Source organism: Aythya ferina (assembly GCF_964211825.1).
Source record: "Aythya ferina genome assembly, chromosome: 9".
NCBI classification, from domain to species: Eukaryota; Metazoa; Chordata; class Aves; order Anseriformes; family Anatidae; genus Aythya; species Aythya ferina.
In genome coordinates, this window is record NC_140305.1 from 21,255,864 (window position 1) to 21,281,264 (window position 25,401).

At 41.2% G+C, this 25,401-nt stretch overlaps 1 long non-coding RNA gene across 4 annotated transcripts in view; it reads left to right on the forward strand.

Annotated features, from left to right (window-relative positions):
• The first annotated feature begins 312 nt into the window (after positions 1–312).
• LOC311441128 overlaps positions 313–25,401 on the forward strand; it is a 36,333-nt gene continuing 11,244 nt past the window's right edge. For 3 of the 4 annotated variants that reach the window (XR_014695812.1, XR_014695813.1, XR_014695815.1), the window contains exons 1-2: positions 313–542; positions 20,374–20,483. This is a non-coding gene — a long non-coding RNA (uncharacterized lncRNA). Of the gene's footprint in view, positions 543–20,346; positions 20,484–25,401 lie in introns of all 4 variants that reach the window. The other variant, XR_014695814.1, reaches the window with a different exon arrangement.

A 25,401-nucleotide genomic window follows, 5' to 3' on the forward strand; every position in this document is an offset into this window, starting at 1 on the left:
ATCAGGCATCGGGCCCTAATGCGTGCTAAGTCCTGGCCTGGAGATGGGACAGCCCAGCATCCTGGGGTGGATGGGACACCCTGAGGCTGCCAAGAAGTTCACACAGAACAAGTGTGTTAAAGAAAACTGTACATGGGCTTATAGAAGATCTGTGTGTACTGCTTCAGACACATGGGCCTCTTAAAAGATGATGCAGTTAAGGCCTTTCAGCTGAAGGTGCAGCACAGCTGCAGGGCTGAAGACCTATTGGCTTCCCCTACAAAGTTATTAAGGTTAACTCACAGCACTTGCAGCACTTGTGCAGCAGTTAGAGAGAGGTTTGGGTTGTCTCAGAGCTCAGTTTTTCCCCCCTAGCACAAGGGCAAAGCTGTCTTTAACTGCCCAGTCAGACCTACAAGAGGCTGATGAATCATGGTCTTGAACAGGGTTTTTGTGAGGTGCACCAAGGAAAATGTGTTGTTCTTGTAGAATCCCTGTTCTTCTGCTTTTTTTTTTTTCCGCCTCTGAGGACAGTCAAGCTGTCAGAAGAGCTGCAGAGGAGGGTAGGTGTCTGGGCATTTGCCTCCCTCAGGAGTGATCGTGGTTGTGTGCTTGGTCAGTGCTGCGTTTGTGTGCCCTCGCTGCAGAATGGTCTCAGCCCCAGCTAACTGAACCCCTTCCTGCCTTCTGCTTGCTGTCTGCCATCTACTTCCACCCACGTGTTTGGTGTACCAGCTACTCTGGATGAAGTAGTCCCTTTTTGCAGAAACCTGTTGTATCCTTTATTGTGCGAACTCTGCACCCTGTGTTTTAATGTCAAGTTGGCTCTGTCCCCTGCCATTTCACTTGCCATTTGTGCTCAGCTCCTGACTGCTTGAAAAAACCTTAATGCTGACCTGTATTTACTGATGATTGAGCTTTTCATGGCTTTGTGAAGAAGTGCTTGCTGCTTTTGATCATGGAGGGAATTAACAGAGAAAACTGGCACAAGCTGCCTACCTTTTTGAAATCTTAAGCATGAATCTTTCTTTTCATTTAACGTCTCATTGGAGGTGATTTTCAAAAGTTATAGAAAAGCTCTTATCGTACAGCATACATCTTGAAAAGGCTTTTTAAGAATCAGTGTAATTCTTAGGAGTTGTGGTGTGTGTTTTTTTTTTTTTTTTTTTTTTTTTTTCTTACAGAAAAACTTTATCCAACGCTGTTTTTAAACTTATGGTAAGCTGTGATGAAGTACAGAAAATCACAGAGAATGAATTACCATCTTCCAGTCATCAGAATCTCACAGGTTTTGCCTCTGACCATACCTGTTTTTTACACGTACGGGAGATCAGACCAGAGGGAAAGAATGAACAGAAATAGCTTGTGTACTTAGGAAGGAAGGATGGGATGAACCTTGTTGAAAATGATGAGCTACCGTATGTTGTTAAAGGCAATCACAACGTGAAGCACAAAACCATCATCGCCCCCAAATGTCTCTGTTTGGAGGGCCCGGGGAACTTTGTACTCAAGGTGTGAAATGAAAATTTGAAGGACTTGGCTGGCAATGTAACTCAGCTTGCTAGTTCTGTGGGTAGCTCTTGGAACTGATGAGGGTTGTCTGGATCGCTACTGCAGGCTGCCCAGGCTCTGAGTGGGAGCAGTGAGTGCAGCTCTTAGTGGGTTCCCTGATCCTTAGTGCTGTGTTCTTAGTCCTCAACTGCACGTAACAAGCAGTCTGGGCAACATGGTGTAAAGCACTTTTCTTATGTTCTTATTCTGAGAAGGCAGTTTAGTAACTTACCAATAAGAGGCCGTAGTGGCTTTCTGGGGGAGTCTAGGCAACAATAATTGAGCATATCTGCATGCTGAGTCTCTTGGGGATATGCTTTTGAAACCTTGAAGTTTTCACAAAAATCACACTTGTATTTAGGAAGCATTTGACTAATATTTTCTTAATATTAGTTAGCTCAGACAAAGGAAACCAGGAAACTGAAATTAAAGAAAACTCTGAGCATAAAATGTTGTATATTGCCACAAAATTGCTTGCAACAGAGGACATGTAGCTCAGATTTTAAAATATTGCAGCCTCCAGGTTATTTTGAAAAGTGAAAATAAGAGTAAATGTCAGATTCTGCATGAAGTATTGCCAATCCACGTGAGCAGCTATCTGAATCTTAAATTTCCTAGTCCTCAGGATGTGAATTTAAAAGACACAAGGTGTTGTGTGGGGTTAGAGACTCTTGGGACTGCTCACAGAAGCTGTAGCATGGCCAAATCCTTAATGCAGCTTATTCATTGCCCAGGTCCAGCTCGGCCTTCGGGGCTGTGCTGCCCTAGAGCCTTGTTCCTGGCACCCTTCCTGAGGGCAGGCAGCTGGTGGTGGTCCCTGTCTGCCTCTGCTTCTCTTAGGCACCCCGCTGATTTGCCAGGTGTGCGGCACTTCTTACTCTAGAGGTCAGTATAATGTTAGGAATGGAACTGGTGCACGCTCAACTCATTTTCCCTGATGAGATGTTCCAGAGTGAACTCTAAATTATACTGCTTCCAATATAAGATGGAAGAGAAATTTCATACTGGGGAAATGTACTTGTAAAAGCACAACAGCCAATATGGGAAGCTCAGAGGGCGTTAAAGAAAACAATCATTGAGCCTCTTTGTTGAATGGAAGTTATGAATGCACTAGTAGTAATTTTCTGAAGCCATAGACAATAACATAATGTGAGTGGGTGATGGAAGAAATTACATAGGGTGAAATTTAGAGAGCTGACAGCAGCCTATGCATCACTTAAGACCTATTTCTGAGGGCTTAATTGCGGCTTAAATAGCACACAGGCCTCGTGCTCATCTTCTGCATAGAAACAAATTCCATCTCGAATGAGCACCGTGAGCAGAACATGGAAAATGTAATCTGATCAGCTGTAAAACTCCGGCTTTGGGGAAAGGGTGCTCTGAACTGAGAACAGATGTGGGCAATGCAGATCTGTGCTGTAGCACACACACTATAAAGGTCTAATGCTGCGTTTCGCCATCGGATGCACTGATGTTAGTCCAAAGGGATACCATGAGAATATCAATCTTTAAACAAATGGGAAAACTGAGTAACGAGCACACCCCAGGAAACTGGGGTAATTACTCCATTTGTGAGCTATGTGGCTGATAACACTAAAAGCAATCCTGCTTATGAGTGCTTCAGAGGCATTTATATTATTTTGTGCTGGCTGTCTACAAATATTCAGACTTAGAGGTAGGAAGGCTTATAAAAATAAATTTTCAGCTTGGTTGTTTTGCTGTGTAAGAGTAATCAGGACTGGACAGTCGTGTGTTTGCTACAAAATGGTTGCGTGCTAGTTCAGTAAGAGAGGAGCCAGAGCTCTGCGCACACTCCCTGAGAGAGATCAAGTTGGAAAGCCACTCTGCATAGTGCCTATTGAACACTTCTCAGGCAGTTCCCAGAATGTTTAAAAAAAAAGGTATGGTGGGCAGAATTAAAGCTGAACCCACTGAACTCTTCCTTATCTTTACATGCTTGGATTTCTTGTAATATTTAACTTTTTCTTTGCGTTTCCTGGACTTAGGATTCTTAGTTCTGAGACGATCAATATTCCCTTGTAATGTATTTTGACATATGTTCCCGATAAGAGTTTTCAACTTGAAGTCCTAACAAAGGTTATTTTTGTCAGGAAAGAAAAAGTAAATCAGAGTAGTCTCCTTATGGCCATTTTGAAAGCAGAAATGAAGACAAAATATTGGGACTACACTAACCGTGCTTCTCAAAACACAAAGCTCGATGAATTTAACTATTTTCTTATTAATTGAGAGGCAACCTGCAAAGCATTGCTGTGCTCTGGAAAGAGATGTGTTATTTGGCTGCCTATTAAATAGTCTGCATGAATTCTGTTCCGGTTCAGGGTTTGTTCACAAACCATTCACAAATTGTCTGCTTGTATTATTCACACTGTGTGATTAGGCATGTGGTATATTTTCTGCTCTCCGACTTAATGACTGAAACATTTTGACAGGGAATAGCAAATGGTGAATGACAACCAGTAAACAACATACAACTTGGGGTGCTTGCAAACACTTTCAAGAGTATTAACAATCAGAAGAACAATGATTCATGTCTCCATCACTCAGCTACAGATGTATTTAAGTCCAGATGTATTTGTCCAGCTCTGGGAAGCTTGCAAGTAAAATTTGCAATGAATGATGTCTCTTTGACTCGATCCAAGCCTTACATTACTTGTAAGTAGTCTAATTCTGAAAGTTGCCCACAAAGGAGCAAATTCTGATTTCCATATCAGAATGATTAACTAAAGGAACATGTCTGTCCTCCAGCAGGACTGTTGACATGGATAGGTGCCATACTCTTGTTTGAGATATAGGCATGGTGCTAAAGTCAATTTAACAGTCTACATTAATGGTAGAAATGCTACATCTCCAAGAGATAAGACCAAGTTATGTTTATTTAAAGATATCCAGATACTTTTCTTCCAGTATAAAACTTAGTCTAGCTTTAGTTGATAAACTTCACTCTTGGTTTCCGTGCAAAACCTATTGCATTTCTTCACTTTTTCAGGTTGGCAATTGAAAAACAACCTTATTCCAACCCAGAAGGCTTTGAAATGGTGGATTGTGTGTTTCTCACACAGAATGTGTAAATTATTTTTTTTTAATGCCACAGCCTGAGGTCCTTGAACTGTATAAATGATTAAGATTTCATAACACTACAGGCAAAATTCTTTCCCTTGATCCATGCTGTAGACATCTTTTGCATTTTCTGCACACATGGTACTTTCATTCCATCAATGGGAATTCCACATGCTGAATAAGGAAGAAATATTTGCATTCTGGATAACTGCCTTATTTGGGCACTTCTTAATACTTTCTCGGGCAAAGCTCCTGCTGACTTTGATCTTGTTGGCAAGCTGCCCCCTGGATGAGAGTCCCCGGTTTGAAGAGTTGGTAAATGGCGTTTTAACGGCAAGGGTCAGCAACAATTGCCGTGCCATTTTTCTTGCTTTCCCCACCACAAAGCTATCATCTGAAGTAAGGCACTGCAGTTCTTTTTTGGAAGATTAATAGTTCCCTGCTAGTAACAGATTTTCCACTAGCCAGAAAGCAGCACCCCCCCACTGATGAGTTTATCATTTGAACTTTGAATCCAGTCGGGAAGTTGAGACGTAAACTTTCCATGATGGTGATTTGTGGTATATTTCCAGTTTTCAGGGTCAGGTTATTAACCGGCGTAACAGTGATATAAGCACATGCCGTTGAGAACATGAATCAGATGAAGCATCTGACAAAGACCTCACTGTGCAGGCAGCTTTCCTAGGAGGCTGTGGAAGTCTGATGTGTGCCATGAAGCTCCAGGTGTCACGTTTGAAAATACCACAAGTATTAACAACCTGTGAGTGTATATAAAACTTGGCAACATTTTTGGTACTTAGGGTTTTATGCAGTGGCCTAAGGAAGGATTTTCATTTTGTTCAAAGATATGCACTTCTTAGTTTTTCTGTGCTTTTCCCTATCAGTTTGAGGGAGAAAAATATTGACGAGAAACCAACCCAACTGACTGAATCGGGTAGTTTATAACTCCCTACGTAGGAGGAACATTTATCACTTTGTATTTGGTAATAGTGTTCTGTGTTCCTGTTAAAAAGAAGATAATGAAAGGGTGTAATTGTGTACAAATTGCGAATGCTTGTCCTGTAAGTCTTAAAACGTGGCACTTGAAAATATATGTAATCTGGAAAAAGCTAGTGATGTAAAAATAAGTATTTATTGTTGAGCTTTGAAATGCTGGAAATCACTACCCAGAGAAAATTCTGATGTGTTTCTGTCCTGGACTGGAAGAAAAATTGAAAATCTTCATGAGTGCTGTTCTGAAGAGCAATGTAGTGTAGAAATACTTAACCTTTTGTTTAAGACCAGTCTAATGTTACTGCTGGGCACATGTTATGGAAATTGTATCTCGGGTGTCTCTTGCCTCCATTCAGCTGCAGGGATTAGATATTTTTGCCTCATGGCGTATCCCATGATACGCCCTGTTTTATGGCTTCCACAAAATACTAAATGCAGAGAAGAAACAGGAAAGTACATCCTGTGGCAAGCTTTCAGTCTTGCAAAATCTGGTTTTGGTGTATCATTTTTCCCCATTACAAATCACTTTGAGAGAAAACTCCTAGCCCTGTGAATAATATGAAATTCAGCTTCTTATTTAACAGACACACTCAGCTGTGGTGTGGCAAGCTCTCTGCGTCTGTGCTGTAACGATCTGTTCAGACCTCCTGTCTCAGGAAAGAGACTGTCCTTTGTCTGCACTCAAAATAATGCTGCGGCCCACTTCTGTAGAGACTCCTACTCAAAAAAACTTGATGTAAACTGCAGATTCAAGTGTGATTCATATGCAGTGAAGTCACACAAGCTTTTGTGGTGTAGGTAAATAGCATGTGAGATTTAGTAGTATGTGGGGTTTGACTTGAGAGAAGACATTTCTGTTTAGATTCTAGTGACTTAAGCCATGCCTGGGGATCAAGAAGGGAAGTCTTTTAATTGCAGCTCTGCCAGTGATCTGATGAAGGTAGTTCCTGTTTGGATCTGGTGTCATATATTTACATGCCACCCACTTTTAAGCACTAGTTCTCTAAATAAGAATAAAAATGTTGCATATTTTAAAATAAGACACTTAATTCTGCATGATGAAAATGTGGAAGACTGAAGGGCTGGGAGAAGCAGCCCATCCTTGCTCCCCTGAACACTTGGCTTTAGCCGCTAGGTGATGCAGTGACTTCTGTTTGTGTCTCATGAAGTCATGGGTGGCCGTGTGGAGACAGGAGCTCGGAGTCTGGCATATAAATTAAGAATGAGTAACTGGAGAAGACCCCCACTTCTCTAGAAGCAGTATGCAGACTAGATAATAGGCCTTGGAAAACCAACAAGATGATAGGGTTTCCAACTTTATATTTTGTAATTGCGTCAAATGAAACCCCATTAGAAGCAGCTGGTCTGATTCTCAGCTGATATAAATTGTCATACATGTTCAGATTTAAATAGCAGTTGGCTGGCCTACCCCAGATGTAAACTCTGGCCTATGTTATGTGATAGCTATCAGCTTGGAATGGAAACTTTGGTGCTACTTTTACAGGCAAATTTATTTTAATGTATTATCAGGAAAATCCAGCGTATTTCCAGGTATCACGTATCTGAAAAAGCAATCACCAATACAAGACCACTATGAAGGCAGTTAAAGCAATACATGCTTGCACATCATCACTGCTCAGGGCAGCTAGATGAAGCTTCAATCCAAGCCACGAGTTGGTAACTGGTGTTGTAGGGCTAGGTGCGCTGAGCCAAAGATGTCTTCAGCTTCCTGACTCCAAAGAGAGGGGCGTTATACTTCTTCAGTGGGTGCTCACACCGTTATGGAATGGAAATACATTAAGATGAGTTTCATTTTACTCTTACTCAAGAGCTTTTTAAATCTGACTTAAACGATTTATTCAATGGGATATTGTGATTCTCATTTAAAAGAAAATCAACAAATCATTTGTCTTTTTTTTTCAGTTTAGGATAGATTCTTATCTTCCTTAAATCCAGAAAAAAAATCACAACTCTGACCCTTCATATTGTCTGTTAAGTGGGGTTTAAATGAGTGTTGTGCAATCCATTGCTATAGCCTTTTCCAGCAGTGCTGTTCTATAGATTTTTGACCTATGTTGAAAGAATTCCTACTTGTGGATTCCTACGAGGGAGCTGGGTTGTAGTATCTGAAGCTGGCAGCAATGCAAAATTACAAGGAGGTGGGGGGAGTTCACTTATCTCCTGTTTCTACTTCTCCACAGTGTGTTTATTTCATAAAGTGTTTGTGTGTGGGGGGGAACAAAGAAGTAGAGCAGGGTTAAAGTGGGATGGAGAACTATTTTCCAATAACATGAGCAAAACACTTATCTATAAAAGATACAATTTTTATAGGCAATAGGTCTATTTGTGACCTAATTTAAACTAATTTCAGAGCAGTCGATGCCAATATACATTGCTTTAAAAGAAAGATTCCAAATGAGCTCACTCTGGGAATGAAACATCACTGGAGTTTGTAGATATTTGCAGCTGTGGGACTCATTTTAGAGAATAAATTGTCTGAAAGAATTGGATTCCAGATTACTTTCCAAATTAATGACAACTTTCCTGTATGTTTGCAGTTTTACGGAATTCCATAATCAAGCAATGTAGAACCACGTGAGTAATTAAGGGTTATAAACCTAAAGCCCTGTGGTACAGACATCAATATAAATATACTCAGCAATAAAGGATTATTATGTTAATCTGTATATATTGATCCTTACAAAAATATGAAAAGGGCCCTCTTCAAAATCACAAGATTGATAATGGGACATTAGTCAATTAAAATCGTCACATCGCAGAGGACGTATCTGTTCTCTGATGAAACTGCAAGTCAACAAAACAAAGGAGAAGACTGCAATGGATTTGTCTTGTTACTTGCTCGCACTTCTTTCAATGTAGATAGTGTACATTACTATTCACCTTATTGCTATTTGCATATTATTTCCAATCATCCATTTCATGTTAGCCTTGCCACAGTTCAGTGTTTGAATTACATCCGTGGCTAGGGACTATTTTGTCCCAGCTGTTTCTGTTTGGAGTTAAAAACATATTAGGTATTTTAAAAATTGATCTTAGATCTTTTTAAAGGACTCATTCGACCAGAATTTCAATTTGGGAATGCATTTTATTTGGCAAAGCCCTTCTGAAAAAATGAAGGCAGTATATTGGGAATCAAGCCTGGGTGGAAAAATACAAAATGGATGACTGGTTTGAAGGTTATGTAAAGTAAAAGCCCCCTGTGAAATGTTACTTCACATTTCAATATCTTGGAATTCATGTTCTTGTGCTTTTCTGTCTAGTCTTAATGACCAAAATTTACTTTCTTCAAGTATGAAGACCAAGGATTTCACATAAAACATCCTTCCAAGAGGAGTTTTGAGAAGTCTTTAATACCATAAAACCTGTTGTAAAACTGGGTTTGTGGCCAGGTGGTGGGATAACATACTTGCATTGGTAAAATCCAACTCCAGGAAGGGAAGTAATCCAAAACTGACATCACCTGTCCATCTGTCCCAGTAAGGACATTCCAGGCTAAGTGAATCTGGAGGGGACTATCCCCCTTTCTGGACATACCTAGTGAGACTTTTTCACCTGCAGCTTATGTTATCTTATTGATGGCCACATTTCTGAATGCAGGGATGTTTAAATATCCAGAAATAACTGGTCTTGTTTGCCCTTTTTTCCCCTGCCCGAGCCCGGATATGTACCTGTCATGGATGAGAAAGACAAGTACCAAAATGTGGTAGTAAATCACCTGCGTGCTTATATGGTTGCTTCTCTCTTTCTGGATACATGTTCAGAGTAGTTGCCAAAGACATTTATCAGGTCTGAGGAGGGAGCATTTGACTGAGGCCTCTGCTTAGAGGCAAAGATGGAGCCTTTAAATTACACACCTTGTGCTGCTCTTTAGTTTAGGACCTAAACTGGAACACACATCTCAGTATTTACTGCTTTTTATTAGGAGGAGCTGTTTGTGGTTGCTTACGGCTTTTACTCATTTTAATCACGCAAGATTTTAATCATCTAGGCTGAAATTAGGAAATGCACTCAAGATTTCAGGCGGTAAAGTTCTTAGGGCTGTCCTCTCAGGTGCTATAACCAGGAAGGAAAGGATGGGATTTGCTTCTTAGTAAGCTGTAAACATCAAGCTAATGAAGACTTGCATAAATAAGCAATCCAAATGATAATGCAGAGACAACATGGCTTTACTTGTCCTCCCAGTGAGGAAAAGGGCGTTCCTCACTTGGGGAACACCAAATGGCTGCTCATTCAATCTTTCATTCATCTATCTGTTTCCTTCCTTCATGCTGAGTGAAGACCCCAGGGCACCTCCTGGGGGTGTCTTCCCCCTGTGCCTGGCACCCAACCTGAGAATACGCCAGGACCTCTGTGTACACCTCAGTCCCCACGGAGGCTGGTCCTTCGTGCATCTGATATCCAGCCTCACTGTGGTGTCAGAGGTTTTGGCAGGTCTCAAGCTGCTGAGGTCAAAGGCCGTTAAGATGCTGGGCCTTCTGCTACTAAATATCAAAAGCTCAGTTTTCAAGGCCCTGTCACAACTTTGTGTGGAAAGTAATTATCTTAAAAATGTGTAGGAACAAAGGGATTTTTTTTCCCCCTTTTAATCCTCTTGCATCTCAGTTTTGCATCTGTAAGAAGAGAACAATATACTGCTGCTCATAAAAGTGAAGCTGTGTGTTGTGTTCCTCATGAATCATGCAAATGCCATGTGATGCCCCATATTCTAGTAAAGCCTACAAGGAAGCAAACAATGCTATTGTCAGAGCACAGCCACAACCAAGGCGGGAGGAAAAAGGCTGGGAGATTTTTCCAAGTGAGGAAATGCAAGTAAAGTACTGAGTAGTTGTTCTTCATGCAAATGTGCTTCCCCCCCTCCCCTGCTTTCAGTGAATGAAGCAGGGGATCCTGAGGAAATATGGTTTATGAGAAGTACAAGACTTAAATTCCCATGCATAGCAGGATGGAATTAAAGCAGCGATAATCACGGTGTTTCTGCACTTGGAGTACTAATTAAAACAAGATCTGCAGGTATCTTTCCTGCTGACTTCAAGCCTCAGGGTAGGCCTGGATAAAATGGCATGGTGAGATAGGTATTAGTGGTATCTGGGCATCCTCTTGGTAATACAGGTGACTTATAAATTCCCTTTTTTTGACAGCCCACTCATGGCTGAGTCTGTGCTCGCAGCCTGTTTCTCAGGTCCCTGGTGCTGGCAGAGGCCGAATGGCCCTTCAAATCCTGCTGGGATTTGGGGGCATCAGAGGGAAGAGATGCACAGCAGAAGGGAGAGCTCCAACGTGACTCTTTTAGCCTCCCAATGAGCTCAAGTACAGGGTTTCAGGGTAGGAAGGGCTCCTCTGGTTTGTCCATTTTGGTCCTGTCCTCTCCCAGATTTCCCCATCACGTAACCAGTTCCATAAATGCTCATAAATTTGGGATGCTCGGCAGTTGAGTTCCCAGGCACATTGCCTGTTTGATGCTGAAATATTTTAATTTGATCTCCCTCTCGAATATTCTGCTCGCACAATGGAAAGTTTTGACAGTCGTTATCCTTGAGGCTGCTCAAGTGAGGATGTTGCCATTGTGCTGCCGTGAAGGCTGCCGATGAGAAGAGGTGGGATGACTCAGGCTTATTAGAAGGTATTAAACCACTTCATCTTCTATGCCTACAAGCAAAACCTGGGGAAGGCTGTGGGTGGCTGTAATGTTGGTGTCTTTTTTTTTTTTTTTTTCTTTGTATTTCTGTTGCTCAATCAACATTAATGCACCATAGGACAGTTGGAGATTTTTTTTTTTTTTTTATCTGGAGCTGTAAAAGTGTTAGTTCCCCTCAAATCTCATCTTTTTTTTTTTTCTTTTTTTTTTTTTTTTTCTCCTTTGTACCACCACTGACTGGCATCATCTGCTCAGCTCTTGGAGGGTTTTGAACCCAATTATGACAACTGTCTCTTGCTGCCTTTGTTTTCTGTGCACAATTCTGATATTCCCACTGGTTTAGATTAAATTAGCTTAAATCCAATATCTAGCCTTAGCAAATCTAAGCCTCGATATGGGTAAAAACATTCCTACTTTTTAATATGAGAATTGTCTTGCTGACTTAGGAACTTTGTGGGCTTTTGCAAGCAGTCATCTTGTTTTCTGTATGACCTCTGAAGATGTTCTTGCACTTTCTGCTCTTCTCTCGCGTTCTTCTTTGCCCAAGATGTGTAGTTCACGGTTTAGCACCTTGGTTTCACGGTTCATTAAAAAATTGGCTCGTCCTTACTGTTTTTACTTGAGCAACTTTTTTTTTTTTTTTTTTTTTACACTTAACCTAAATTAGGACCAGGCCCTAAAACATCAGGGTCTTATGACTGCAGAACAGAACTGCTTTTCTCCTTTCCACCCAAACCCTCCAAAATTAATACTGCGTGAAATTAAACTTTGGTCCAAAATGCAGGAGGGAAAGATTTCTTTTTATTAAGATTTTCTGTTAGAATATCTTCTCATGCCAAGTGCAAAAGAAATATTTTTGAAACAACTTAGGGAGATCAGACTTGTTGTTTCAAACTAGGAGATTTAAATACGTACATAATATTTTTAAGCTTGTCTTCCTTCTTTTATTAATCCTCCGAGGCAATTCTGTGATTTGATCTGGATTTACAAATAACTTCAGTTGAGAAAAGAAGTTGTTTTTCAGAGAAATATTTTATTCATAAAAAGGCTCACTTGGCTCTCACAAGGTAGCATATGGGCCTGTGTAATTCCTTTCCGTGGGATGCGTTTAACCCTGGGTGATGAGCACGCTGTCAGCGCTTAATAATTCAGTGGAGAATGTGTCTGGAATGCTGTTGTTGGGATCTCAGTGTATTTTGTACTTATCTGCAACAGACCCTTCCCTGAGGAAGCTGGGCTGCCTTGGGAGCTGGCTCCCTGCTGCAGGTTTCTCTTGTTGCCCAAAGTCCCTTTTTGTGCTCTCCGGTTGACAGCCCACAAAAAACACCTGCCAAGGAGCCCTGTATAGCAGAAACAATCTTCAAACCTCAGGCTACCATAAACTGAGCAATAAGCGTGCTCTTCATTGCTGAACCAGGCTTCCTTTAAAATTCCTTAGTGCCTCCTTATTGCTTATTACCCTCCCATAGAGATCAGGAGGTGGGGGAATGATATAATTTTTGGTAGTAAACTGGAGAAATGATGACCACGGGGTTCCCCATCCCTTAAGAACATCTTGCTGTGCTGCGTTGGAAGCTACGCTAACCCATAGGCCTGGCCAGCTGTACTTCAGAGCATGCAATTATATTAATTTTAATGACTGAAGAAATGAAGGATACTTGGACAGCTGAAGTTCTAATACAATACATAAGACTGAATGAAAAAAAAATAATTTTAAATGGTTTGCAGACATACAAAAGGTTCATTCGTTGCGTATAACATGCTCAGTAAAATAATATCCTTTAATGTGCTGAACTCTTCATGCTTTTCATGAGGCTGCATCTAATTGTGCTGCTCAGAGTTGACTAATTCCGCACTGCTTTCCTTTGAGAGAAATAGCATTTCCAGACATGACTAACACTCTAAGTAGACATTAATTCTTAATTAATTCCGAATGAAAATTAAACTTCTGTACCATATATATCAAGCTGAATAGCATAGAGAATATATACACTCAGGTCATTTATTTTGAAATTAATGTTAAACGTTAGGGGGGAAAAAAAAACACCTTAAAATGATAGCAGCAGCCAAACCATTTACTAATATAAATATTGGGTTTCTGGTCATCTACGTGTTAATGTTTTATAATAAGACTTTGTTTTTATTTATACTGCATGATAAAACCCAGCTTTTAGGAACATTTTGCATCTGAACATTAAGAATGAGCTCACAATTGTACCAATGTGAATGATCCTCTGCTATTTATGTTTGCCAAGAATATGTAACCTAACAGCCTTTGGTTTTGGTTCACCTTAATTAAAGGAGGTGGGGAACTTGTTCTCCACATATGCGTTTCCAGGGGAGCTGAATTAAAGCTTTCTGGGGTGAAGCTGACCTTTTGCTCAAGCAGCAAGAAATCTTATTTTATGGGTTTTGTGGGCTCCTAGAGGTAACCCATCAGGCAGACTGTAGCCTGTCCTACAGCCGTGTTTTGTTGCGGTTGTGGTTACAGAATAGGCCGTAATAACCTGGGTTAGCAGACCCACATTTAGAGTGGGTCAGCTCGATACCGTATCTTCTTGTCCAAGCTGGATCTAGCTCTGTCAGCACTTGGGGCCTCAGGGACGTGGTGCATGAGAGCATCCTCCTTAGCATCAGGAGGACAGGTTTGGCAACCAGTATTTGTCTGGGAGTCCTGGTCCCACTTGCCTGCTGAAAGCATTTGGTCAGCTTTAGTCCCATGCAATCTTTCTGCAGTAATTATGTGCTTATGGTCACTAAGAGGCAGTTAAACACTGTACGAGTATATTGGTACCTTTCTGCAGATAAAATTTCAAGTCAATAAATTCACTATGTTTTCATTCAGAACAATGACTATAAAGAGCAGAAATACCAAGAACACTTGGTGAATATTAATAGGAAAATATATGTATGTCTCATTCGGATATACCCCACAATGCATGTGCCAAAACAATTGGTGGGACATCTTGATGTCTACTTCTGAGGAAAATCCAGCTTTATCAGCCCTGCGTGCCTTTGATCCTTGCATCAGAAGTGATAAGTAATGAATGCTGGAAGAGGCTCTGTGGGCATTTTACATACAGCAGAATATGAAAGGAAGCAGTGTCTTTGAAGGAAGGCACGAGTTCAATACAAATTGTTTGTTAACATAAGAAGGGGGTAAATTAGTTTAATTCAATATGTAATATAGTGAGAAAGGCCGTGAAAACCAAATGAAAATTGCTGTGACAAATTATGCGTATTGATGGTGTGGAAAGTGCCAGAAAAGGTGGAGCATGGGATCTTCAGGAAGGGGCTAGCTTCTCTAGAAGGTGAGAATAAAGAAACCATTCAGAGAATAGGCTAATAAGACGTTCAAAGACCCTGCAAAGACATTCTCAGAAATATTCCTTTTGAAGATCTGGAACTGAACCCAAATCCTACTGGGATGTTTTAGTGTGCAGGAGATTGAATTCATCATAAAGTTCATCTGTTTGCAGCTTTTGAGCATCAGACTGAGCAGCTGTTTTTCTCTTTAGTCTTTCTTTTTTATTATTTTTTCTTTTATTGGAGGCTGGGACCTGGCATTATGTATCTCCTGGGCAGCAGTCACTGGACGTAGGTTTACCTGATCCCATGTGGTAACTAGAGATGAGTGATGTCCTCAAATGAAACCTATTGAAGAGCTCAGGAGGGGAACCTGGCCTGCTCAAAGGCCTTCCCACCTATTCCTTAAACACGGAACTACACAGAATTCAGCGGCTGTCTGCCTGCCAGCCTGGAGACAATACAATTCTTTCCAAGCCCCTGACCAATTTCTTGTTCATCTCTGGAATTGGTTGTTCCTGCCTCTCGCATTCAGTCTGTTAGAATAAAGACAGATGAATTTAAAACTATAATTTCGATGCAGCTCTAGCTTCTCGGCTGGTAATCAGGACACAATGTACTGCTGAGGATGCACGCTGCATTATGCAACTCGTTCAGCCTGTAATTATCCCTGACTCCCCCCTCTCGTAGCAGAAGAGCGACAGACACTGACGTGGCCATTCAAGGTTGTGCAGCTCCTGCTGCTTGCTAACGGCCGAGGTAACAAACTGTATTGGTGGTGGCGAGCTGGGGTTCAGGGATACAAAGGTTGTTAAAATCCAAGTTAGTTTATTTTCAGGGTTCTTGTGAACATGTCAAAAATCTAATGTTTACAGCTCAGGAGCAGGATTCGTGCAGTCAGGCTCTTATAATGTTCCTGGGAGTGAGTGCTAAAATGCTTTAAACCTTCCCTTTCCTCCTGGCTCTTTGGCCAAAGTTGACCTAAGAGGTTGCTTGAAACATTAAATGGTTCCAATACCCATTTGATACAGGGTTGTTCAAGGTCAGCTGAGTGATGGATTAAAGGAAAGAGGGGAAGAAAGTTTTATGGGCTGCTAGTGGCAGTATGGAAAAGTAAGCGTATTTAGCAGGTATAGCCAGAAGAAAGTATTTGACTTCCAGGAGGAGATCCCAACCCCCAGCCACTGGGGCTGTTCCTGTAGCTGGGGGCAAACCATCAGAGCTGCCATAGTGCGACCTGCTTTGTCCTCCTGCCCATACCTGCTGCAGTTATCCTATCCATTGCTGTCCTGCTGGATTTCATGCTGTCAACGTGCTAAGTTCATCAGCCTGCTGCTTGGGAAAAAATTCCTCCTTTCAACCCCAAACGTGGGTGCTAATGTTGGTGGAAGACGTATATAACATGTCCTAGGAACCAGGAGGTAACTTACTGTCCTTGAGAAGTTTTTGGATCAGGTAGTGATGATGGGTGTGGGGCTTCCTGCAACTTCTTAAATAAGCAAAATTAGTGCAGCCTTCCCCTGCACATAGTACTAATATGGGTAATCACATTTCTGTGTAATTTAGGCTCCACTAAATTCAGTTTGTTTTTCAAGACTCTGAAATATTCAACATTATTGATTTCCATTTTCTCCTACTGTATTTCCAAACTGTAAACCAGGAGCTGTTGCCAAATTCTGTTCCTTCAGTCAGTACTGCTACGAGGACTCACTCTTGTTTCCTTAGCGCACGATGTCCGAGAATGCTGTTCCCCGGGCGGGAGGATCCTAGGAGCCAGGAGGTCACTGCTTTATGGCAAAAGGCATTTTCCCATTGCCATCAGGTGGCAATTTTTATTTTAAAAGTGGATGGTCTGTGTGTGTTTGGATCTAGGCTTCCCCCCCACCCCATGGATTAAACAAAATATATGACAACTCTAGCATGTGATGCAAGGTTTCTTCTCATGGATTGTGAGCCCTGTAACCTTGGGTTAGGTTCTGCTTTCATTTACATTTATTTAGATTTTGCATAATGACAATAGCTACCAGCTAATTCTCTGCTGAATGCAATCGAAGTTACACGAGTCAGGATGTTCTCAATGAGCCTTTTACCTTTCTGATACTGAATCAATTTGGCATTGTGAATGTCAAAAGCATTGATTAGCATGGCATTAGCTATGGTATTATAAGTAAATGAAACGTGAAATTTTTACCTTAATTTGTGTTTAAAAAAAAAAATAAAAATACCCGAAGCACAGTACTATTAGACAATTAAGCTTAGTGAGAGACTTAAAACTTAAAGTGTGGACTTTTACTCTGTTTTTATAACTAAAATGTGTCAAGGCTAGAAGGGAAAAAAGCAGTGTAACAGGATTTTTTTTTAATGCAGTGAAGGTTCATTGAAACATAAACGTTATTAGCGGTGGTTATTAACCAGAACATACCTGCTTTGATGGAGAAATAATTATTTTCAGGTAACCAAATATTAAGCAAATGATCACTCCATTAAATTATGATAAACATCAATAAAATATCACTTTGAAATTGTTAAGTGACAGGAGGAAACAAAGCATTGCAACCTCCTGAAAGAGGTACGCTTCTCTGTTCTAAAAATAACTGTACTTTGGGATCAGGCTTTGGGTAGGTCTTGTGAGATAAGTGTTTACCTGCTTTTGGGTCTCAGATGCAACCAATGCCTTTGGCACTATGGGGCTGAACTTTACACACAAATGCAGACTGATCCAAAATTTCAGAAATTCAATGGAACTGTTTCATTGATTTCCAGCAATGTCTTCACCTGAATTTAATTTGCATGTAGTTGTTGAATTGTAGCCAAGGGTACTTGACTGGGTATAGGAAAGGTGAGTTTCTCCCTTCATCTGTATGAGGTTGCTATCTGTACACTGCCAAGAGAATTTCTAAAGTAAGTGAGACAAAAGAAGACAACTTAGAAACCTAGGCTTGGCTGTCTTGCTTTGAATATTTACAATGGCAAAAAGATAAAAGTGACTCTTAACACCCCTCCGTGGCAAGGGGGCTGGCATTAAATTATCTTTAAGGTCCCTTCCAACCCATTCCATGAATGACAGAAGCGTTGCTGTGCTGCCTTAAAAAAAAAAAAATAAAATAAAAAATTACCATATAGAAACCAAACCTGCAAGGACTGTTTACCTATGAACCCTGTATGGGCTCCCCTCCATAAACTCCTCCTCTGGGTATAATTATGGTATTTGACTTTTAAATCTCTACATGTGCCAGCACGATGATGACTGGAGTAATAATTGAAAAGTCTGATGTTACCTAGCAATGATGCAGTTTGTGCTTTACCACTGTGTTCTGATGTTATGCTTAATAAAAGATGACAAGACTTGCTTTAAGTCTTAATCCATCAGCAGTACTATAATCTACTCAGGTGAGCTGTATTTTCCTTCTTGCACAGATAAATGGCATAAAAATTGGTTCATTTGGAGAAACTTGTTCTGGGAACAATTACTATGTATACTGGTTTGTTTTTGTCCTCTGTATCTGGTCTAGTTTCAAAAAAAACTTATTCAGTGAGCAATTTCAGGTTGCCATAATTAGGAAGGGTTGCTCTTTGAAGAGAGAGGGAGGTCACCTTTCTTCTTGCTGAGAGGCAAGTGCATGTCAGGGCCTAGGGGACCAGCCATGGTTTCCATGGACAGGTTTGATCTCTGCATGGACCCATCTCCTGGGATGAGGTGCAGGGCACTTGTGGTTTTTCATCCCCATTCCTTGCTATTTTGGTGGTAAACCCTCCAGGGCAAAGACTGCCCTTCCCATGTGCATGCGAGGCAAACAAGTACCAGCAGCCAGAGGTTTGTAAATGATGGTCACTTATTTCTGGCTGGTGGTGCCAAGGTACTGAGTGGAGAGCAAAGCCCATTGCTACCTGAAAAGCTGACTGCCTTCCAGCAGAGATGGCTTAAGGCTTCGTGGCAGCCCTGAACTTTGCTGCCCGAAAGCAGGTAAAGGGGAGGGAAGGGGAAAAGGGACAACGTGGCAAGTAAGGGCCGATCATGGTGCTCCGTGAGGAACCCCTGCTCCTCCTCCAGCATAAGTGATGGGTTGAGATGCTCTGGTCTTGATCCACCAATGCAGCAGTAGTATGAAACTTGGTTTTGTGCACAGAAACATACCCATAGCTTGTAAATCTGATGCAGGGCATAACACCTGTCTTCCTTTCCCCCAAAAACTGTTGTGCTGGTTGGAAAACCACAAACACCTGGGGAAACCAGACAGCCTGTTACATCGGAGCTTAGCCATGGGTGGCATCACCTCTTAAAGCTATGGAGAGTAACTTCATGTTACCAGCACGGCCTAGTCATTGTCCAGCTACAGCTCCTGCTGTCGGCTTCCTGAACAAAAGATGGAATTTTAGAGATGTATATGAAAAGTGAATTATTTTTCCAAACGTTAAGCTTTTAGTATCTGTTTGTTTGACCTTCAGCTCAGTCAGAACTGGCGTGAAGTCAACCTCCTGCTAAATGAATACAGCCTATTGATTTCAGGCAGACTTACACCAGTTTGAATATGTTTAAAAGGCATTCCTTCAGCTTTCTGAAGCTTATAAATCAAAGAATTGTAAGGCTGTTGGGTGTGGGTTACCGGGACAAGATATTGCAAATAAAAGTCCTTTGTGTGGATGTTTCTTAGCAGATAATATTTTTCATGTGATAAGGTCAGATCCTGGGTTAGAAGCCTAATCCACATGGCTGTCTGGGCTGTCAGTTAATATTTTTATTTCAGTTTTCACTTTTGTGTTTTTTTTTTTTAGAGTAGAACCAGTCAAGACTTGTTGACTAAAAAGCAAAAATACAAAAGTTTCAAGTGCGCTTCAGTCAGTTGGGTTAAAAAATAAATAAAAAATCACATCTTAAAAAATATAATTGAAGATTTTATTCTTGTAACTTCTTTATGGAAAAAATATTGGTTTTCTGACCTACTCTTTTGAGCATAGGATCTTTGCGTGGCATTCCACTTTCCTAGAAGTGACTGAGTTTCAGTGGCAAAAGGATATATTAAGCATTCAGGATACTCTTGAGTTGTGCCTGGTCTCATATATAGTTACCGGGGCTGGCAGGTTAGAGTAAGCTGAGTGGTATTAAGGTCAGTATGTGGTAACTGAGAACATGATCCAACAGCTGTCAAACACATCTTTTTCGTTTGGTGGGGGGAAGGGGGCTCCTGCTGAATTCAGTGAGGTTTCCAACTATGATGTGATAGCGGTAGTTACATACTTAGCCTATTTAATCTTCTTGTATTTTTAGTATAATACTTCCCCTCTTGAACGCACCCATAAAATCTACTTGTTCTCTCTCTACATTTCAATATATGGCTTTAATTTTTAATCTTTTCTCCAATGACTCCCTTTTAAACTGAAACCAGACATTATTGTGTGTATTTATTTCATGCCTTTGGTGATCTTTGAAGCCTCAGTAAGAATTACATTCTGTGCTTCTCTTTTCTTCTTACTTTTAATCTATCACTCTATGGTCAGTCATTCTTCACAACCATCACTACAACCCTTTCTTGTCAATTTGTCCTGAACATGAGGTGACTTATTCAATTATCCCTCTTCCGATTGAAGTTTTCTCATCCACGTAATCAAGACAAGCTGACCAGCAGATGGGAATTAGCTACCTCCATGACTTCAACACAGGCTTTTCTCTTTGTTCCTTCACTACCTGGAAGGCTGTAACTAAATGAGTGTGAAATCCTCAAAAAATTGTCCAAAAAACTGTCTGTAACTGATAACAGCTTTGTTTCCTCTTTGTCGTTTGCAAGTATTTATGTTCTCCCATGGCAACACAGATCTGCTGGTCACGAAACACCTACAGATGTCATTCTGAAACTGCCCAGCCTTTAAGATGGCTGTAAACTCCACGTTGGACAATTTTCAGCACCATTTCCAGAATGTTCAAGTAAGTCTGCTTGATTTTTTTATTCTTTTAATGATTCTGGTGTCTTCTAATCATTTACTCTATTTGATTTTTTCATGTCTTATAATAAAATTTGTGCTCACCATTAGAATTTAAGAACTCAAAGAAATGCTTAAATTGTGTTTAATAAGGTATTCATTGAACGGCATGTTTTCCAAATGGTACAAGATCATTTTAAAAGCTTAATGATGTTTGTTGGCCAAGTAATTAGTACATTATGCTGTGGGAGCTCAATAAAATTCGTAGCCAATGTTATTTAATATATGGCAGCCAACCACTATTTTAGTTGTATCGAACTGCTGGGATTGTGCTGCTTAGAGGCCAGCAATGGCTGCGAGGCTGGAAATGTGGCATTCATGGTTCGGTTCATTTAATGAGGCATTGAAAACATTCAGAGATGACACTGAACACCTTTCTGAAATGCAGCCGTTGGCTGGTCAGCTTGGAGAAGTGTGAATTTGTTCCAGAGTGGGACTTAAAAGTGCAAAAGATACTGTGAAAATAGTACCTCTTTATTTTGGCTGAAGAGCTCCAGTGTGGAAAAAGTAACTCTGGTCTTGTTCTTCTTGGAAGAGCCTTGTAATAGTGAGGATCTGCTGGGAGCTGTGTGTCAGCTGTCTCGTTTGGAAGAAACATGATTTTGGGACACAAGTGGAAGATTAGATCACTTAATTAAACACTCTGCTGATAAGAGTAGAAATGCATTGCTCCAGTGTGTTGTAAGCTTCGAAAGCTAAGCTCTGAGCATTAATATAGAACATGTTTAAATATGAACCGTGGCCTGGCAGGATGAACAGGAGGATGTGAGTGGCATGGCTTTGGTATGGTGTTGTGTTTGGGCACAAAATGGTATTTTCCAAAACGCTACTTGGAATCCATAGCCTCTCTGTAAAAGATAATTTAAGCACATGATCTCTAAGTGTATTGACTCTTAAATGAAGCCTGACCTCTGAGTGCTTGAAGGGCAGCTTTGCAAAGGAATTCAAATGTTGATTTTTAACTTTGGGAATATATAACTGGACAGAATGCCTACTTCTGTTGATTTCATATTATTTCCCTCTAAATTGCACTTGCTGTTCTCCTTAGATTAATATGTAGTAGGCAACTTTATTATTTTGGTCAAACTTATTCTTCCCAATGTAAGGGCATGCACTTAACACAGTTGTACCCAAAAAAAGATGTGACATTTTGCTTTTCTTTCTAGAAAAGAAAGGGGTGGGGGAATCAACCACCCTTAGATTGCCTGTTTTGTACTCTTTAATCTCTGCATTTTAAGACACACAGAGAGTATCAGATTCTTAAAAGTCCTCATTACTCTGTGTTTGTCAGCTTGAACAGTCTCTGCCATTAGCTTCTAAATGATTCCAGTCTTTCTATAACTGACTGGAGTGTTCCTCATTTACTGTTCCCTAGGCTTTAACACCATCAACTTATAAGCACTTCTTAATTTGCTTCCTGTTCTAATGTTTTTTTGTTCTGGACTAGTTTTCTCCCTCTGTTCTGCTTCTTGCAATTTTGCAGGTATTTACTATTGACCTTGAATTAGTTTTTTATTTAAAACAAACAGTGTAATTCTCAATTAAAAGAACCTGGGCAGTCTTCGTGATATCATTGTACAATTAAGCGATATGTGACTGTTGCAGACATAGCACTTTCTGCCATCCTCTGCTTCCAAACTTCTGACGTGTGAGGCACAAATAAAGTAACATCGTTCCAGCACCAGCCATCCCACTCCTTGCAGCCACTGCGCTGCTGGCTTGTTTCTAGTGTTTTCACAGAATAGCCATTTAATACTGTCTACAGTAGTCCGGGCTTTCAAGAGATCAGTTATCAGCAGTCATCTGACAAGGATTTTAGGCTGATACTTAAGTTCCTGCTGGCACTGCCAGCAGTACAACAGCAAGCATAGGGATGCTGTTGAAGACCGCTTACCAAAACTAGCCTGGTGCCCCTGGTATCAAGCTGCCAAGCAGCTGCCATCGCTCCTGGACCAGGCTCATCTCGTGGTGTAACAGATGCTGTTATCAAGATGGCTGATGTGGCTGCCCGTTTGTATCCCTCCTTGGGTCTTTCATAATCTCTGGGAAGGAAAGCTCTCCGTAGGTCAGCAAATCTCTACTAAACCCTGATGAGCAATATCTTCCTACACTCATGGCTGGATCCTGTTGCTGGCAGATAAGATCTTGCCAGTGCTAGAAAGATAAACGTGAGCTTCAGAAAGTGCCTCACTGAAGGATCAGTGGTTTTTATCCACCGTAAAAATGGGTGTTGAGTTTGGAATGGGGTGTATCGGGGTTAAAGAGGAAAGGACGCTGGGGACTAGAACTGCTGCTCGCCTGCATCTGGTGGGAACAGCAGAGGAGGGTGGAAATCTGCCTATGGAGGCAAGAGTTAACCTTTGACTGCTGGGTGACAGAAAGGGCTCTTCTAGCTTAAACTCTCCTAAATCTCAGCAGGCTGCAAACATGACAATGAGTTTGTTTAGCTAGTAAGCTGGGCTGGTTTTGTGTTGCTATTGTGGTACCATTAATTGCATTAGAAATAGGAGATGTTACAGAAGCTAAACAGAGAGACAAGCCCTTGTTCCACAGAGGGATGAAGGTAACAAGGGATCATGGCAGGAGAGAGGGTGGGAACTGCTGAGGACAGTGCAACTGAATGGCAGAACTGTCAGCTCTTCAGCTGCATTTAGCTGCTTAATTAACCAGGTGCTGGTGATTATATCTGTTACAGCAGAAGATGTTTCCATAGTTTTCCTCTTTTCACTTGGCATAACTTTTTGGAACAGCAAACTCTGAGCCTCCCAAAACAGGGCACGTTGCATTATTTCTAATGATCATGCAACAATCAATATTATGTTGTACCAGTTTAAGGTTTTTACTTCTTGTAAAACTACACAGAAAAAAAAATACAACAAAAGAAGTCCAACAAACTTTTTCCAAACCAAAGTAAAAAAAAAAAAAAAAAGTGGTGAGGATTTTTTTTTCCAAATAAGCCCTGGAACCATTTATCTGCAGGGAAGATATATAGCACACCAAGCTGCGAGTAGTGGCACTGTCCACTAATTCTTAAGTGAGCACAGTTTGTTGACAACCTTCTGATTAAACTTTCCTTCTTCCTTCCTTTCAGACCAATTTAAATCATAATATCGACAGAAACAATTTCTGTGAGGAAAGTGGAAAAGTTCATAGGGTGGTTGAAGTTGCATAGCCTTTCCCATTAATGTGCCTGGGTGTTCATTCAATTTATGTATTATTTATCTTGCCCCTGAGGTGTAACATGAATAACGTAAGGCACTCCTACTAGACTTCTTGCATGTTGTGAAGAAGCAATATTCAAAATAGAACCAAGTTGCACACAGCAATTTACTGTGACAAGTTCACTGTTATAATTGTACACAAAATGCTGTCAAAATAAGCTTGCGTTTCTTTTATGGAAAAGCTGCTCAGAGGATAGAGTTGTGTTTCCAGCTCTAGCAAAGAGCTTTTCTTTGCCCTTAGGCTAATCACTTCAGCTATCTCTGCCTCCATTTTCACTCTCATCTTTCTCTCCTTTAATATTTTGGCCAAACACAGCGGTGCTGGGACTCTTTGCTTGTGCTTATACCCACACCATGACCCTACTGCCTTCAGCCTTTGCTGTGACCCCTTGGCACAGCAAATGGGAACAGCCAGCACACTCACCTCTCCTTGCAGTGAGGCTGCAGGACTGCTAACAACCTGTATCCGTTGAGGTGTCAGCCTCTCTGTGACACAGAAATCAGCATCTCTGCAGGGTGAAGCGGTGCCCCCACATGTTATCACCTCCAGGCCAGGGTGTGTAAAGCAGGTACGCAGCGACACTGTGGGAATTAACTGCCCACTGGAAAAGGGCCATGAAGGGATGTGCCTTCATGCTCTCGTGGAGCCAGCTGATGGGAGCAGGGCTGCATAAGATGAATTGAAAGCTAGCAGTGCCATGAGCAAAGCAATAAACATCACTGCTGATTTTGGTGGGCCTGCTTCCCTCGCTCTGACCAGTGACCCATGCAGGAGCAGGTCTCTTTGCTGGCTCGTCCTCCGGAGGGCTCCTTGTGAGCCAGTGCCAGAGGAAAGTATTGCACAGCACTGACATCACAGCTGGAAAAGGGAAAATGCTGCTTTTTGTGAACAAGCCAAGGATTTGAAAGAGACAGGGCAAGGAAATGCAGTAAGCTGAACACTGCAATTTCTCCTTGCTGGTAACCAGAGGTATGACACAATCCCTGGGCTGAGTAGTGCTCCCGGTCATGCACAAGTTTCTCTACCAGAAGAAACGAGGTTACTGCAGATTTATGCCAATGTTCCCAGGAGATTACTGTGTTTTGAAAAAAAAAATCTTTGGAAACCATCACTGCAATGCCAGTGAGCTCATAAAAAGGATAAAATGTAAATATTATTGAGGACTAACGTAGCACAGACATCAGGATGATATTAAAGGAGTTTTTATTAGTAGCCTATCCAAAGATTTATATCCGTTGATCAATGTCTTTGCTAAATTAAATACATAAAATCTTTACTTGAGACATAACAAAAAGTCACGAACAATATCAGCATTCAGGCAGCCTCCGTGGCATTCAGCATGACAAACTGCGTAGGAAGCTCGTTGTCAGAGCCCTGTGATAGTGGAGATGGCTCCCTTCACAGCACAGAGATATTACTTATCTTTCTTAAAGGCTGAAAGGCTGCTAAAAAGAACAATCCCGTATATATTTTGTATTTGCATTAGAGGCACCAGCACGGCAGTTAAGTGCCTGAGGTTTTGTGTCTATTGCTCCTCCTAGGCTACGTGGGAGCGCTGCAACCTCCCCCCTCCAAGACACGAACAGAAACCTGAGCGAGTGTCACTGTTTAACGTGATGCCATGCACAAAAGGCTAGGGA